The sequence below is a fragment of the Ctenocephalides felis genome, unplaced genomic scaffold (assembly GCF_003426905.1).
Source record: "Ctenocephalides felis isolate EL2017-DRISC unplaced genomic scaffold, ASM342690v1 CF-g0.4_SCAFFOLD_01886, whole genome shotgun sequence".
NCBI classification, from domain to species: domain Eukaryota; kingdom Metazoa; phylum Arthropoda; class Insecta; order Siphonaptera; family Pulicidae; genus Ctenocephalides; species Ctenocephalides felis.
In genome coordinates this window covers 143,914,245-143,931,291 of record NW_020538040.1, presented here as the reverse complement: position 1 = coordinate 143,931,291, position 17,047 = coordinate 143,914,245, and positions in this window count along the sequence as shown.

The window sequence follows — 17,047 nt, the reverse complement described above, 5'->3', positions numbered from 1 at the left end:
ACATTTATAATTTGTAAAAATATTCAAAACAACTCATAATTTTACATTACACGCAGAACAATTGCATTGCATTCCTATTAAAAAAAATGCGTTATATTATTCAAATGGGCTCGCCCGTAGGTAAGCGGTTAAGAGCGACGGGACTTGTTTCAGAGGTCCCGGGTTCGATACCCACTTCGAGCAGCCTGTTGTTAGGCAGCAATGACAACGATTTTTACTTGGAAATATAGATAGCAATATGTTTCCAAATAAAAATAGCCCTTGCCTGGCATTGCTGCACCAATAAAAAAGTCAGCCCTATTAGATTAATTCTAATACAAAAATCATCAAATATGGATGGATTAACCATTGGGTTACCATCTAAAAATACGAAGTAAGAAGAAGTTTCAGCCCAACAGCTCATAGGACGTAAGGTTCTGATTGCTGTTAAAAAATAATAATAATAAAAAAAAATATTATTCAAATATCACAATTTAACTCATTGCCACGAATGTGAAGTATTTGTATTTTTATTTAGATAATTATGTTATTATTTATCTTGAAGTCATTTCACATTTAAAATTTAAATTAAAATTTAAAATTAAATGTAATTTATTTATAATTTGTAATTCAAAATCTTAATGTATATGTCATTGTAAATCAATTCTCACTTTTAAAATGAATTGCTGCGACTGACAAAAAATCCATTATTTTAAAAGAAAGATTTTAGGATGTTTTTAAAACTGTTTGATCATAGATCTATTTGAAATATGTTCATTAATAATTATATCAATGCATCTACTACATTACCTGTGAAAAATATTATTTGTTGACATTTATTTGATTATTTGTCTTAAGAAATAGGTTGGATGGGCGTAAATCAGTCGATTATCCACATATAGCAATATTTCTTCACCCGTAGTATTCAGTAAATTCAAAAGTAAAAACCGTTTGGTCTAACTGTGTACCATGTGAAGTTAGGCAATAAAAAATTGCAGAACATCGATGTCAAGTTAAATCCGAGATGATCCATGATCAAGTTTGCGATATGGCAACATGCAATTGAGTGAAGTAACTGACTAAGTTAACTACTGACAGTGCGGTAGGTAGTACTTGTATAATATATGAAATTCGTCGTGCTAATTCGGTCGGGTTGTGACACAGATTCATAAGATATGATAGATTGATGGCGTTTTGATCGCTTGTGTAACAAAAGTTTCAAAACATGTGCTCAGTGAGTAAAATAATTCTACGGGTTAGTTGCGTTCGTAAATAAATAGTGCTGTGAGTGAATGACTGACAAAGATTTATTGTGCTGTGCAGTAATCGAATGATGCCGTCCGTGATCCGTGATCAGAGGGATCGGGAACAATTTCTGATCAAAACTTTCATGGTCGTCCCGTACGAGACTGACGCGGTAAGTGAATCAAGTGGCGCTAGAAAGGCTCTACCTCTATTACATTTTGTTACGTATACATTGTTACAATTATTTTTATAGGTCTAATGAGTTTTTTTGTACTTGTATTTCGAGGTTAATTCCTCGTTGCAGTAATTAATCTTCAATTCCATATCTCGGTGTTGATTCTTTTTATTAGACCTATATATTTAGCTTATTCTTGAGAGGACTACTACGAAAAAATAATTATAAGGCATTTTTTAAATAGTTTCGGCTTTAGTTTCGAGTTTTGCATCTTTTCCATGGCTCACATTTTCTTCTCGCGAAAAAAAAATGTATGCATTACTTGTGTTTTTGAGTGACAGGGTTGACAAGAAACATCAATTAGTTCCTAAAGTTGATAATGAATTTGTAATCCTTCTTCAAAATATGCAAACACCTAATCAATTAGCAGTAGTTATAGAAAAAAACAAATATTATGTTTTACTGAAACTTAGTTAAAAGAAAAGTCAGATCTTGAATTAATTGAGCCTTTTCACTCCGAGCGTCTTTTTTGCTCATGAGTGCGGCTACTTCGCGCCATTTTTGCGTTCAGGCGTCATATAGTGAAATTTTGTTTTCGTAACAATAAACAAACATTTGTAGACATGATATTATTACTGCATATAATACCAATACAATTTGATTTTTATTATATTTAAGTTACGGGTGCAGTAGTAGCGCCTTTAGAGTTAATGTAATAAATTTGACAGTGCAAAAAGTTAAAATTGGAGGCAAAAAATATCTATCGAAACTTGATTCAGAGGTCCCGGGTTTGATACCCACTTTGAGCAGCCTGTTCTCAGACAGCAGTGACAACGATTTTCACTTGAAAATATAGATAGCAATATGTTTTCGAGTGAAAATAGCCCTCACCCACCATTGCTGCACCAATAATATTCGCCATATTACAGAAATTGTAATAATAATGTTTGCCATCTGTCAAAAAGACTAGTATTAGTCAAATTAGCACAACTGCTTATAGGACTATTAGGTTCTGATTGCTTTTCAAAAATAACAAAAAAAAAAAACAACAATATGGTCGAATCATGGAGTATGCATTTTTATAGATATAAATAATCGTTCTAAACTTGTTGATACTGACATTCTTAAACTAGAAAAAGTTTTTCAATATTGTGCTAATATTGAAACTAATTTCTCAAATGGAATCGAATATCTTACATGCGTTTATCGATCACCAAACCACAATTGTTGACATGTAGTCTCTAATGTACGTATTAATTAATAAACTTTTTGGGAAACATTCCAAAATTATAACTTTCAACGATGTTGATATACACTAGCATAAACAAATTATCTAAACATTGTTTTGTGATATACTTTATTTCAGCAATCAGAAATATGCATTATCTAAACAAAATCTTGACAAAATATAAACAAATTATCATAAATGAAATCATCCAATCAAACTGAATATGCAATCTTTTAATGTAATTCAAACAATACACGAACCTACTCGAATTTCTTAATAATCTTCTTAGATTGACATTTTTTACAAATTTAAAAATATCAGTCATTTAAGCTTCAATTAGATAAGAATGTCGGAATTCGAAATACCCATCTGTAAGTCTGTAAATACTTGTATATTGAACCCTAATAGTTGTCCAAAAACTACATATGGTAAGTTAGTGCCACCATATGTAGGTTTTGAGACAACTTTTATGGTTCAATATACAAGTATTTATAGACTTACAGCTGGGTATCTCGAATTCCGAGGTGAACTTACTATAATGACTGGACTAATGGTCCAATATGGCATAATGATAAAGTTCTATATTTTTGCAAATTTTCAGATGAACCTAATCTTACACAAACGTGATTACGACGATTAAATACTTTTGAAGAGAACAAACATAATTTATGGGCGAATTTTGACGTAACATTGTCCAATGTTATAAAATAGTACTAAAAACTGTCAAAATACTATGTATTTGCTGTACGATCAGACGTTTTGCACATAAAATATAACTTCTCGCCTGTGTTATAAAGACACATCACAAAGATGCACTTAGAAGATTCTTTTCTAACGTATGTGCATTTGTGCAGGTTAAGTTTTATATCTAAAACACGTGACTGAACAGGAACCACATAGCATTTTGACAGTTTTTAGTACCATTTTATATGAAAAAAGCTGCGTAACATAGCCTTGCCATAACATTGGTGTATTTTCGGTGGAATTGGCCCATTAGTTACAGTTCTTAATATATTTAAGAAAAAAAACTCCGCCAACTCAGCGATAGTTTCGCAGGTGCTGAAAAATTTAATAATCAGGTAATTGTTTTTTTTTGTAGTTGTGTTATCCATGACATGATGTTCGTCACATTTTTGTGTCAATCAAATTATTCTTTGATATATTTGTGTTAAATCGTTTTCCCGAATTATTTATGCTGATCACAGTTGTGGGTCGCACGTCGGTCGTCGATTAAGCGCGTCCGAATCGAGCACGTCCGAGGTGCATTATTCGATCGGCTGGGTCAAAACTGCCGAAAATAATTAAATGTCAAGAGCTCGATTACATCGGATATATACTACTACTAACTAGTCTGATGCATCCGTCAGTGGCATACGAAATAAGTAACTGTAAAATACAACCTCGATATGTAACATACCGCAGTTTATCATGGTTAATTATAAAGGTGGTCCGAGACACCAGGACACGAAATTAAATTTAATTTTAAGAATCTGTAAATATTGTGCTTTTACGTTATTGCTTAAGGCAAATATAAATATATAATTCCATTTTCATTAATATTAACTAACATGTTAAATCATGTTACCGCAAATTATATTTTATCAAATATCTCAACAAAATATGCTTTTACAACAAAGGATTTTCATTCAGTTATACTTTTTGTTATAAAGTTAAATATTGATTTTGAATATTAATTAATTAACTTAAAATACAGATTTTAACATTTGAATACGTTTTATACATTAAAAACGTTTCTACTAGAAAATTTATTCACGAACATTATTAAATTGTCAAAAATAACTATAATAGTAGTATTATACGAAATTTGAGTTAGTCTGCTGACCGTGTTAAGAACGTGGTGAATGATTTTGAGTTTAATGCTTGGTTCAAGCAGTAGTGATATCAGATCTTTATTTGAGATCATACAAATATGTTAAGTAATCACATGCTTTGAGGCGTTGCTGAAATATATATTTACATTGTTATAAAAAATATAATCTCATCAGATGAAATACACAAGAAAGTTCAAATACAAATTAATCTTCTATACCTATCCGTATGAAAGTAGAAAATCCTATTAAAATTAGGTAAGTAAAGTAAAATACCAATAAATCATAATATTTACTCCTGCACGTTCACTAATAAGTAGATCTTCCAATGAATAATAATTATTTCTTGTAATTTTCTGAATTCAAAAATTTGAATTTATACGATTTTTATAAAAATATCGTTAAAGTTTAATACAGCTGTTTATTAAATTTATTAACTTCCCGTAGGGTAAGTTATAGTAATCGCAAAAAAATCGAAAATGAAAATGTTTATATATCTTTACGTTTCAGAGGTTTCTGAATATTTTGGCATACCTTAGAAAAAATGGATGTATGTGTGTTTGTATGTGTGTGTGTGTGTGCGCGTGTGTGTTTGTGTGTTCGGATACAAATTTTCGAATACTTCAAAAAACATTCGATTCGTATTGATAAGGAGACATGCTGATTAGTTTTTGGCGAAGGCAGGTCTAGCCGTTCCGAAGATATAGGGCAAAAAGTGCCAAAAACGGTAACTCCGTTTTGAAGAGAACTGAGCGTCCGATTTGAATAATTCAAAAAACATTTTACTTGTATTAACAATGAAAAACTGATCAAATTTTCATGAAGGCAGGTCTAGCGGTTTCGGAGATTTAGTAAAAAAAAGTAAAAAAATGCCATCTGGCGGTCAAAAATGATCATTAGACATATGCACATCAAATTATCTGATGTTTTATAGACATTTTAACAATAAGTATAAATTTTGTTTACATTCCTGTGAGTTCCGTACCACCAATGCTTATCCGTTATATATATATATATATATATATATATATATATGTGTCAACAAGTACTTAAATAATGAGTATAGTCAATTATTCACAACTAGATTGCACAGCGAACCCGGTACTAGTAAATTTTACTTGTTAATGTTTAGACTCTGATGTTAATTTTGTTTATAGTAATTTTACTCTCTTAAACTATTTGCATATTATAATAAAAAATATGGAATTATGATGATCTCACATTATCTTGATCTAGGATTTCGTGTTGTATAATCTCGGACTATTTATTAATCATCGGCAGGTCAGCAATAAATAATCCGGCAACGCGTGAATATTGAATTAAAACGCTTTAGAGATGGCATTGAGCGAGAGTTGTTCGAATTGTTTTTTTCTCCTCCTAATCATGTCCGCTTATGAAATCTGTCAAGATTAATAGCTTAATTTGAAAGTATTTTTTTTTTTGCTTCGTAAATGAGAGTCGACTATTAACAAATCGAATTAATTGCGCGATTAAATTACAGATTCAAATTCGATTTAAAAGTGCAATTGAATAATAGGTGTTTATAATCTCTGGCGCTTTTATATAAACAATATTTCTATAACATATAATTATTTCGAGTAGATTAATTATAGCCTCATTCTTCTATTTGTTGCGAGATGATGGTTTGATTTATACTTACTTCATCGTGCAATGTTGCGGTAATTTTAAACTTGACTTCCATACCATTGTCGGTGTTTCATTAAATTATAATCTTTTATAATTGCAATATTGAGCAATTTAAAAGAACTATTAATATTTTAATACTTATATTTTCTAGTCTATGCGCAATTTTGTTTATAAATCGACTCAAAGCAGCAATTATGTGTTATAAATGACAAGAAACATGTTGTATTGCAAAAACTTGTTCATCGTATACCTGGCTATTAAAAATAGCAATGGCCAAAGGAGGTATGCCGTGTCAACAGCATATTAATGTTGTTGATATATCTTATAGAATGTATCAGTCGTTTGATTATCTATTCGATAAATGATTTTGCTAAAAATTAATCCTACAATTAGTGTCTGATACAGATACAAGAAGCTTCAAAGTTTAATGTGTTAATTTTTTAGTGTGTCCACTATAATGTCAATGCCTCAGTCTGAGAAATCAAATCATAAATTAAGCACTACTTCTTCTAATAAATATTTGTAAACATTTTTTTATTTCAATATCAATAGCAATATTTGTAAACTAAGTTTTTGTTGTCGTTAATTTAATTATTAACACATATACAAAATAGTTTTTGTCTATAACATTTTTATTTATTCATATTAACTAACTTCTCATAATTTAATCTTTTTTCTGCAATACAGAAAAATAATATTGTAACCTGGTTTGATTGTTCAATATATACTGAGGTACATTTTTTTCTTCCATATGACTGGAAAGGTATTTAATGATTTTGGGAGCGTTTTACAATAAACTCTTACTTTAAAAAATTTTAACCGCAATCAGATCTAGATATTTCTATCAGTGATATTTTATATACCCCAAATTTTATGTACTCCAAAAGATTAACTTCAAATCATATTTAGATCTAATTTTTGAGTGAAATTTGATATCACTACTGTTTGATATCTAGTTTTAGAATGGAAACTAGAACTTGCAAGGCTTAGCTTTTACCTATTAAGCTTGAAGTTAATATTGACACGAAAAATCAGCACGGTCAAAAATTTATTCCCTAGATTATTTTTGCACGTTATACCACAAAAACTTATGTTTTTGGGGTACCTTCAATTCACGAATATATCTCGCATTTTTATTGCACATTTCAAAGCCAAGAATTTTATTATTTTTCAATGTTGATTGTTACTATATCTATTCATGAAGTACTTATCCATTAATGAAGTTTGATTGGCACTTCGTCGTGATGATAGATAATTCGATTGTATTATCATTATATAACGAATGAATATTATTTTTTGAACGTGGCTTTGTTCTTATGATTATTCAATTAATTTATTACGAAATGCGATTGCTGACACAATTTATAGAACTAGCAAGTCTATAAAATGATGTTTGCGAAACTTTCGCCTTTATCGTCAGTTGCAAGATTAGTAAGGCAAAAGCGATATTTATTTGATTTGAATCGGGAGTTGAACTTTATTTTAATGCTAAATGATTGCAATTTTATGATGCTATCATAGAAGTTACTTGAGATTAATATTTTACTGTTATATAGATCTTTTGGAACTTAAATTTTTTTTGTAATCGAAAAAATATACGTGGATAATACACCTATAAAAAATCTCATTTTTGAACAGCAATCAGAACTTAACCGTTTTATGAGCAGTTGTGATGAAACTTGTCCTTAAAAGCAATCCAATGGTTGACATCTATATTTCATATATTTTTGTTATTAGAATTTCTCTAATTACTGGTAAAACATTTTTAAATTTATGCAAAAATTCCGGGAAGGATATTTGCAATGGGACCTATATTTAGAACTATATTTTCAAATGATGTATCACTACAGCTTGATTTTAGGTTGGTTGCATGGGCAATGCTTTTACTGCTAATCCACGTCAAGCCCAATAAATAAATACTTCAAAACCATTTTTAGAAACATTTTAGTGACCTTTAGAGTAAACTCTGGATGTAACATAAATATACTTATGATTTGATATCGAGTAAGTAGGATCTACTAACTCTTACTAATCTTTTTTTATAATTAAAAAAACATAGAATGATGCATGTTTTAATTACATGAAAACTAGACATGAACAATAACTTCACATAAAAGAAATTTTATATAAAAATCTAAAGCATACTTTTGAATTGTCTAGGAGAGTTACTGATAATCAAGTTTATGACAAAAAAAAAATAAAAATTAAAATACTATACTAAACTATATAGATTATGAACCACTAGTGTTGAATTCGAACCCCACCTTAGCCAGTTTGATACCAAACAGTAGTGATATCAGTTTTTTACTTGATCATAGATTCCATGTACGATATCAAGTGAAAATAGCCTGTCGGGACATCACTGAAATATATATCACTATTAGGAATATATCCAATATAATCCCATTAGAAAAAGGAAGGTTCACTATTGGGTTCCCTAGGGGTAAACATTTGGTTAAAGAATGTTTTTTGACCAAACAAATTCATTTATTTCCGACTTTATTAATTAATATTTATATAATTACTTGTTTATTTGTTAGCTTATTTGCATAATATATGCATACATAAGTTTGCGCAAGAATTTTAACAATCTAATTTTGATATTTTTTATATAAAAATCAATCATATCATATGCAAAGTCATAACTAAATATGTATGTGAAGGACCATGTAGAAAAAAATATTTTTATCTGATTGTGTACTCATGCTACTTTCCGGTTAAAAAAGACGTCCGCATTGACATTTTTTAATACTGACGTTCGTCAGATCAATGTCGAACATTTACCATAAAAATATATATATATATATATATATATATATATATATATTTACCATTATATTATTGAGTAATTCATCGAATAAATATACAAGTTCCAGTATTATGTCAAAGCTCGCATAAATTAAGAAATGTTTATGTATTTTTGGAAAGTACTTCCGTCAACAGTTTAGAGAATCGCAGACGAGCAATTTAATGTGTATAAAATATAAAACGTAAGATCTGGTTTTATTATATAAATGTTTTGCTGGTTTAATCTAATTTTTTATCGATAAAAAGCAGATGGGAATGATTATAATCTACATTGCCTCTCTCTAAACTCGTGTGAATCGTTTTAAAATATTTTGCTTAACAAGTGCGAAATGAAGATTTGGCTGCACACAAGCCAAATCTAATGAGAGTTGAATTATAGCGTTTTGTAAAGATTTTTTTTTTCATTTTGTATATAATATATACTTTTATTTATATGAAGTAGTTATTACATTCATCGAAGTATAACAGGCTTTCATTAATTATTTATTATTTTGTAATTGTACAGCAATCAGAATTTACGAGTCCTTTGAGTTGCGATGATTTTGCTTAAGTACGTAGTTTTTTTTTAGAAGGCAACTCAATGGTATTGTATATATTTTTGATATTTCTATTATTATAATTTTTCTTGCATTAATTGTTTTAATTTTATGCAACAATACCGAGCTATGATGGGCTTTTTTCTCTTGGAAACATATTTCCATTTGTATTTTCAAGTGAAAGCCGATATCACGATTGCATGATGTCAGTGTGGCATAGGTTGGTATGGATATCACTCGGATTTTTTTTTATTACCACAGGTAGAGCATTTAGATACATACATCATTATTATTTTTATATTCTACATAGCAATATTGCCTTAGTGATATTTTCACCTGGAAATATTTTTGATATCTCATTATTCTATTTCATCTATTTCACAACTGAATTGATAATTGATATCACTACTGTATGATGTCAGGACGCATCACAGTTTTTGAACCACTAAAAACTTCTATTTATTATTTATACTACATTCAGTACAAATATCGAAGCAAACACAATATGAATTTTTAATTTTTTATCGAGTTGGTATTTTTTGTTTTTTTTCATAATATTCATATGTAAAAAGAATATTGCACATGCATTTGTTTACAATTTAATAAAGGAATTGTATATTATGTTTTAACATTGCTCATTGCAAATTACTAGATAAATTATTTAATCAAAACAAATCGATATTATAAATTTTAAGATAAATGATTGATGATAATTTACTAAGGTATAGCCGGGGCTGTCCCGGATTTTTACCTTGTGTCCCGAGTTTTTCTGAAAGCAATATTTTTCCCGGATTTAGATGTTCTATCCCGGTTTGTCCCATGTTTCCAAAAAGTATAGGTATAAATTCAATATTTGCAATTACTTGATCAAACATTTGATAATGATATATACAGCGAGTATGTTAATGTGAAACAATGCGTTATGAATGAGAAAATTGCCGAATGTAAAATTCCAAAAGCCGATTAATATAGCCTCTCACATTAATAATTTCGTACTTTTATTTTCACTTTTACGAAAACTACCTAAAGTTATGAAACGAACTTTTTGAACGCCTTGCACAAGTGCTATTTATATTTATATTGCTAATTATACTAAATATAGCATATAAGAGAATAATAAAGTCCTACTAAAAGACAGTTATCTTGATTAAAAAACATTAATTTAATAAAAAACTGATTTAAATCACATTTAAGATATTCAGCACAATTAAATACCGATTTAATTAGTTAATTATTGGATTAGATTATTTTCTCAATCAATACCCAAAAAAATGATCCAAAAATTGCAAAACTAAATATAGCAGCTTGTTTTTAGAACTCGAAAATAATGAATACTTCGAAATATTTGCATTGATATAGTCGATTAAAACAAAAGCACAATATTTTAAAATACCATGGACCACAATGGAAAATGTAAGGTCACAACTTATTACTAGTAACGCCTATATGATAGCCCATTGTACCAAGCACGGTAGCCTCAGAGCGTTAAAGCAATTTATCATTTCGATACAAATTCACTCTTAACCATTGATCGAAGTGAAACAAATGATTAGGTTTGAATTACTGTGCTATTTTATTTCCTTTATGTAATATGTATCTGACGGCGAAAGAACATTATAGGTGCTATTAATAACACTTCAAAGAGTTGACATTCAAAAACAACAATTGATACCAGATCGTTACATATAATTTGCGCAGTTTTATTGCCTTTGCCTTGACTCGATGCACCTTTGAAATAAAAGTTGTGCCAATTATAAAAATTTAGCAATTAGGTTATTGCATGTTATTTAAAACAGTAAGATATGTTTCATGCCATTATTGAAATGAAAGCAATGAAGCGGTGGTGTTAGTCATGCATTAAGATTTTTATTCATATTAATTCAACTAGTAATTTTATGAGCTATAGTGATGGTACTCGCCTTCTTGTTATGGCTTTTTAGAGGGCAATTAATTGTTCCTATATATATCATATATTTGTATTAGAAAGCAATCCAGTTTTTTTTTCTAAAAGTTATGATTTATTTTAAATTCTTGCAGAAGTATGCTATTTTGACGTAAAACAAATTTGGTCTACATTTTTAAGGGAAAATGGTTATTATACTATTGCTTGATACGAGGTTTTTCGAACACCCCAATACATATAATTCTTGATGAATACAATGTTATTTTGATTTCAACCTTAAGTTTATTTTGAATCGAAGCACGAATCAAGATGGACATTGCTACTGCTTGATATCAGGTTCAATGCAATGAAAGATTTCAACTAGAAGCCTTGTGATTGCAAGACTGAGGTTTCTATACTATTAGGGCATATCTTCTCATTTTTTATGTTCGACATTAATGAGGTTTTTTTTAATCAAAATGCAAATTTACATGCTTGTTTATATAGGCATTTATATAAATTAATCAATATTTAGTAAATTAAGGTATTGTTTAGGGTTTCTTACAATTTAGAAAGCTTTTAATTCTAATAAAATTATGTTGGCGTTTTTTGCACCATTATACCAATCTCGGAAATATCCCTCAAGTGAACCATCTATTTCCTTATCTATGATAATATTATTGGTAATATTTGATTATCAAATTTCCAGCCAAATACGAATATTGGCGCTTGTTTGAATTTTTTTTTACAATAAGGTAAATAAGACATTGAATGAAAAAATATTAATTATAGAAGATACGTATACTCGTATAATTTAAAGCGCTAATTGACAATTAATTATGACCTACGTAATGGGTTATCGACTATTGTTCGTCCACGTGCCAAAAGAGTGGCATAATTTTTACATAAATTGAAATATTTATTGATTAAATTAATAAATTTCAAAAAAATGTGGAATAATGAATATAACAATGTCTCAAAATTGTGATATCGTAAAATCATTTGCACTTAGTAACTTGTTTATGACAAGTTGTTTCTATGACGTCAGACGATTGAATTATCGGAACTTCGCGGAATTGACTTTTATTTTGCAATAACGGAATTCGCGCAGGGTTATAAATATTTAAAAGAATGTTATTGTCTTATTTACGTAAAATGATGAATGTTTATTCAATTTTGTTAAAATTCTATATGAGAGTCAAGTTGTATCAGCTGTTTGGAACTAGAAAAAAATATGGACAACACTTAGAATGATGAGCAACTTACTTTAAATCACATATGGTTTTTATGGCTAATTTTTTCATTATTACATACTTTAACATGGTGCAACAATTCTGAGGATATAATAATTTGATATTTTACATATTAGTGCTATATAACTTTTACCAAACACGCCAGCAATTGGAAAATCTATTTTTTAATAAAGTCAGGATGTAATTACTGTTCCCGTGACTTTGAATTTTTTTTCGTCATAATTATTATAACAAGTAAGTGCTATCCAACATGAACCTTTTTTGCAAGATATCCTCATCCTCTGAGCAGTTTTCTGTACTAACTACAGATCCGTGCATTATTTTTTGTAAAGCTATTGTACGGCGATTTCACTAACTTCAGTTTAAATAAGGTTTCATTTTGATAGGTTTTGCTATAAATCTCATTTTATTAGGGTGTTTTACTTAATTCTCAAACCGTGTTAGAACGAACCCGTGCTTTAAAAGTACCGTGTTATAGTGGGATGGTCTGAATTCTTAAGCCGTGTGAGAGCAAATCCGTGTATAGTATAGAAGTACCGTGTTATGTAGGAGGTGACGTGTATATATAATATATTACATTTCTCAGATAACAAAATTTATTAAAAAAAATTGAAAGGTTTTTTGGCAAGTTATACTAAAACGAATCTTGAGCTTGTTATTATTGTATTATATTTTACATTTTAATTAGATTTTTATTTTTTCGCAAATATCTGCTATCTATTTCAATATTTGGTTTACTTGATGTTATAATGAAAATAGTGTTAATTTTTAAATTGGGCTCGCCGGTAGGTAAGCGGTTAAGAGCGACGTGACCTGAATCAGAGGTCCCGGGTTCGATACCCACTTCGGGCAGTCTGTTGTCAGGCAGCAGTGACAACGATTTTCACTTGGAAATATAGATAGTAATATGTTTCCAAGTGAAAATAGCCCTTGCCCGGCATTGCTGCACCAATAAAAAAGTCAGCCCTATTAGATTAATTCTAATAACAAAATCATCAAATATGGATGGATTAACTTAATTTATTAATTAATTAATTAGCTGGATTAATTAATTAATTAATTAGATGGTAACATTGGGTTACGAGGTAAGAAGTTTCGGCACAACAGCTCATAGGACGTAAGGTTCTCATTGCTGTTAAAAAAATATATATAAAAAAAATTAAATTGGTTTTTAGGATTTTTAAAAAAGACTAATTTATTGAAAAGTTGTGATTTTATCTATTATTCAGTAAAACTTGTGACATTAGTGGTAATGACCTCGGCCTTGAAATCAAACAGTAGTGATAATCATTTTCCAAAAATTAGTCAAAAATACCAATTTAAGAAAAATAAAGCACAAATTTTTGTTAACTCTATGTTAAATAAGACGTAGAGATAAATGAGACTAAATGGTTTGTAATCATAGATTGTAACAATAATTTTTCTTGTCCAAATATACTCCATATAAGCGAAAATATATACTGAATTGCGCACTATCTGAAAGTTAATTTTAACAGCTGAAACTTTCAGAGAATTGTTTATTATCAATTTGGAACCATTTGAGCCCTTGGGAGTAAAGAAATTCGAAAATGTCCATATTAAGGACCACCGTGATATATATATATATATATATATATATATATTATATATATATATGTATATATATGTATATATAGTATATATATATATATGTATAATATATATATATGTATATATATATATATATATATATATATATACATTTTAGTTATCCGAACCAATTATGCATTGAAATTCATTGAAAACTACCATTTGTAACCTCTCACATAAGATATTATAATTGATAAAGTTTTTTTTTATATTTAATTTTTCTTACTACAATACCAAAATTAGATTTTGCAAAACGTGCAAAGTTCGTGGGATACTGATCCCCTGGGGTTAAAACAATCAGGTTGCAAAATTATGATGTACATACTATATTATATCAGATAGACGATCTTATTATTGCGAAACTAGCAAGACCTCACAGTTCGACATATTTATCTAATCCGGGATCGGTTCGTAGTTTTAACATTGTTTAAACGCTCTCATCTGCACTTTTAATATTCATATCTCAATTTCATAACAAATCGATCGTATCCAGCGCCCCCGGGTAACTGGTCCATGACGAATGACGAATGACCCCGCCAAATCTATTGAGACGGAAACCATAGTCTATATAACTTTCTATATTCAAATATGATCGACTTGAGATAAAGACTATCAAAAAAATTGTGGTCAATTGGTACCCGCCAACCGACCGACAGTGGCGTAATTTTGCCGATCGACGCTAAGCAAAGAACAGGTGTGCTAATATTTGTGTCATAGCTGAATAAATTGAATAGTTTTTTATTTATTTATGAAACAATAATGAACTTAATAATATTCAATTGTAACAGTATGTCCTTGATTCGTTGCAATAGAATTATGATGTATGAGTTTGGTAACTGGATGACTGCTTCGATAGTTAGGAAGTGCTTACGCATGCAAAATTATTCTTTGCCCGCAGGGTGGATTTCGATATACAAATTAATGAGGTCCAAATGATTAACATATTTCATCAGAAATGGGGTACTCAAGTGTAAAAACAGGGTGCTTGAATACTTAATTAATTCATATAAAAAAAAAATCTTATTAATCTATTTGAGTTTTTTTAGTTAGTTTTGTAAATTTTATTTTATTTAGAATTTGTTATACATGAGTTCTTTCCACAACTATCTTGAAGGCATAATTAAATAAACTTATACTAAATTTCTTCTGAATGACACATAAATGAATAAACTGATTAAATAAATAAATGAAGACATAATTAAGTAAACTTATACTGAATTCATCCCTGAATCAAGTTCTAGTTTAACTTACCTCACGGATCTGCCCCTCTATCATACTGAATTTCTAACTCGTAAAGATTAAGCAAATGAGTTTTTAACCATGGTAAAAATAATCGCTAAAAACCATACAACTACTGAGTTGTTTTTTCCAACAAGTCAAAGTAGTATACAATGTACCTTTTCGGCGGACTATTGTAAATCCATTAAATTTACTGAATGTCCTATACTGGACAGTTGTAAATAAGAGTTAATAAAAAAAAAAAAAAAAAAAAAAAAAAAAAAAACATACCTACGATATTTTTGGCAGCTAAATAATTGAATACAAAAATAATCAAGAGCCTAACTACATATATCTAAAATACTATAAATGAATATTTCAATCAATTCATGAGGATCGTTATTTGTACTTATTGTACCAATCAATTTTAAGCCTACTACTTATGAGTAAAAATACATTTTAACCTTTCCACTTTATACTATCACTATGAAGATATGTATGCAAATCACTAGGTGTAGTTTTTAATTATTTTTTTTTATTTTTTTTTTATTTAACTCTTTCCACTCGAATTCCACTCACAAGATCGGAATTAGCGAGTAGAAATTGATAATCAAAAAAATAAAGATTAACATAAGTCTTCTTTTAAAAAACAACATTAATTACATTTTACATTTTCTGCTTTCTTTTTTAATTAGTTATTAATACAGATTAAGTTAGAAAATTCAATTTAAAACTGCTTCTACAACTTGGTTTTAATTTCAAAGCTGTCGTCAAAAAAAACGTAAAATATTATCAATCAGAATAGATTATTTATTTTTTGTAATATGTTGTAATAAAATTCAATTCAAAATAGAGTCAAATTTTTATGACTGTTTCTGTTAGTCTACTATGCAAAGTGGCATTGACGGGTGGAAGTAACGCTTAATTTTTTTTTTTGAAAATTGGTTATTATAAAACGTCACTTTTATTGCATAATTTTAACATAAATTTTCTTTATTTTTGTTGCTTTCGTAAGAGTGAATATTATTAAAATCATCAGTTTTATTGACTGTGAACAGTTTTGTGCTATTTTATCATTTAAATTAGAGTTTGAAAAAAAGGAAAATAGAACTTGTGCATTGTACTAATATGATTAAAATAAAATTAATTAATTTATATTAGAATTTTAAAAACATATCTATGATAATGTTATTTGTCTTAAATTTAAAATTCACTTTTCAAGATCGCTTTTCATATTTGTAAAATAGGTTAACAATATTTTGTCTTTTTGCCATTTAACTTCATGCGCTGGTAGATACGCGGAATTTCTGGCATCATTCCTAACATTGTGAAAATATCGTTGTAATAATTCCGTATTAATCCCATATGGGTAGATATACATTCAATTTTTGTAAGGTTAAGTTTTATTTAATAATAATAATTTTATGATTATATAATAGTCGGAGCTAATATCCTGTTAATGATTATAGTCAAAATGTGCCCCAGATAATTACTTAAATTTTATAAACATTTTTTGGGAATCGCTGCTATAATTTAGAATATAAATTTTCTATAAACTCATTTCAATTGAGTTTTTGTATTTTTACTCTATTTTCGTTATTTTCCATTTTTTTTTGTTTTGAATTTCTTATTTTTTTTC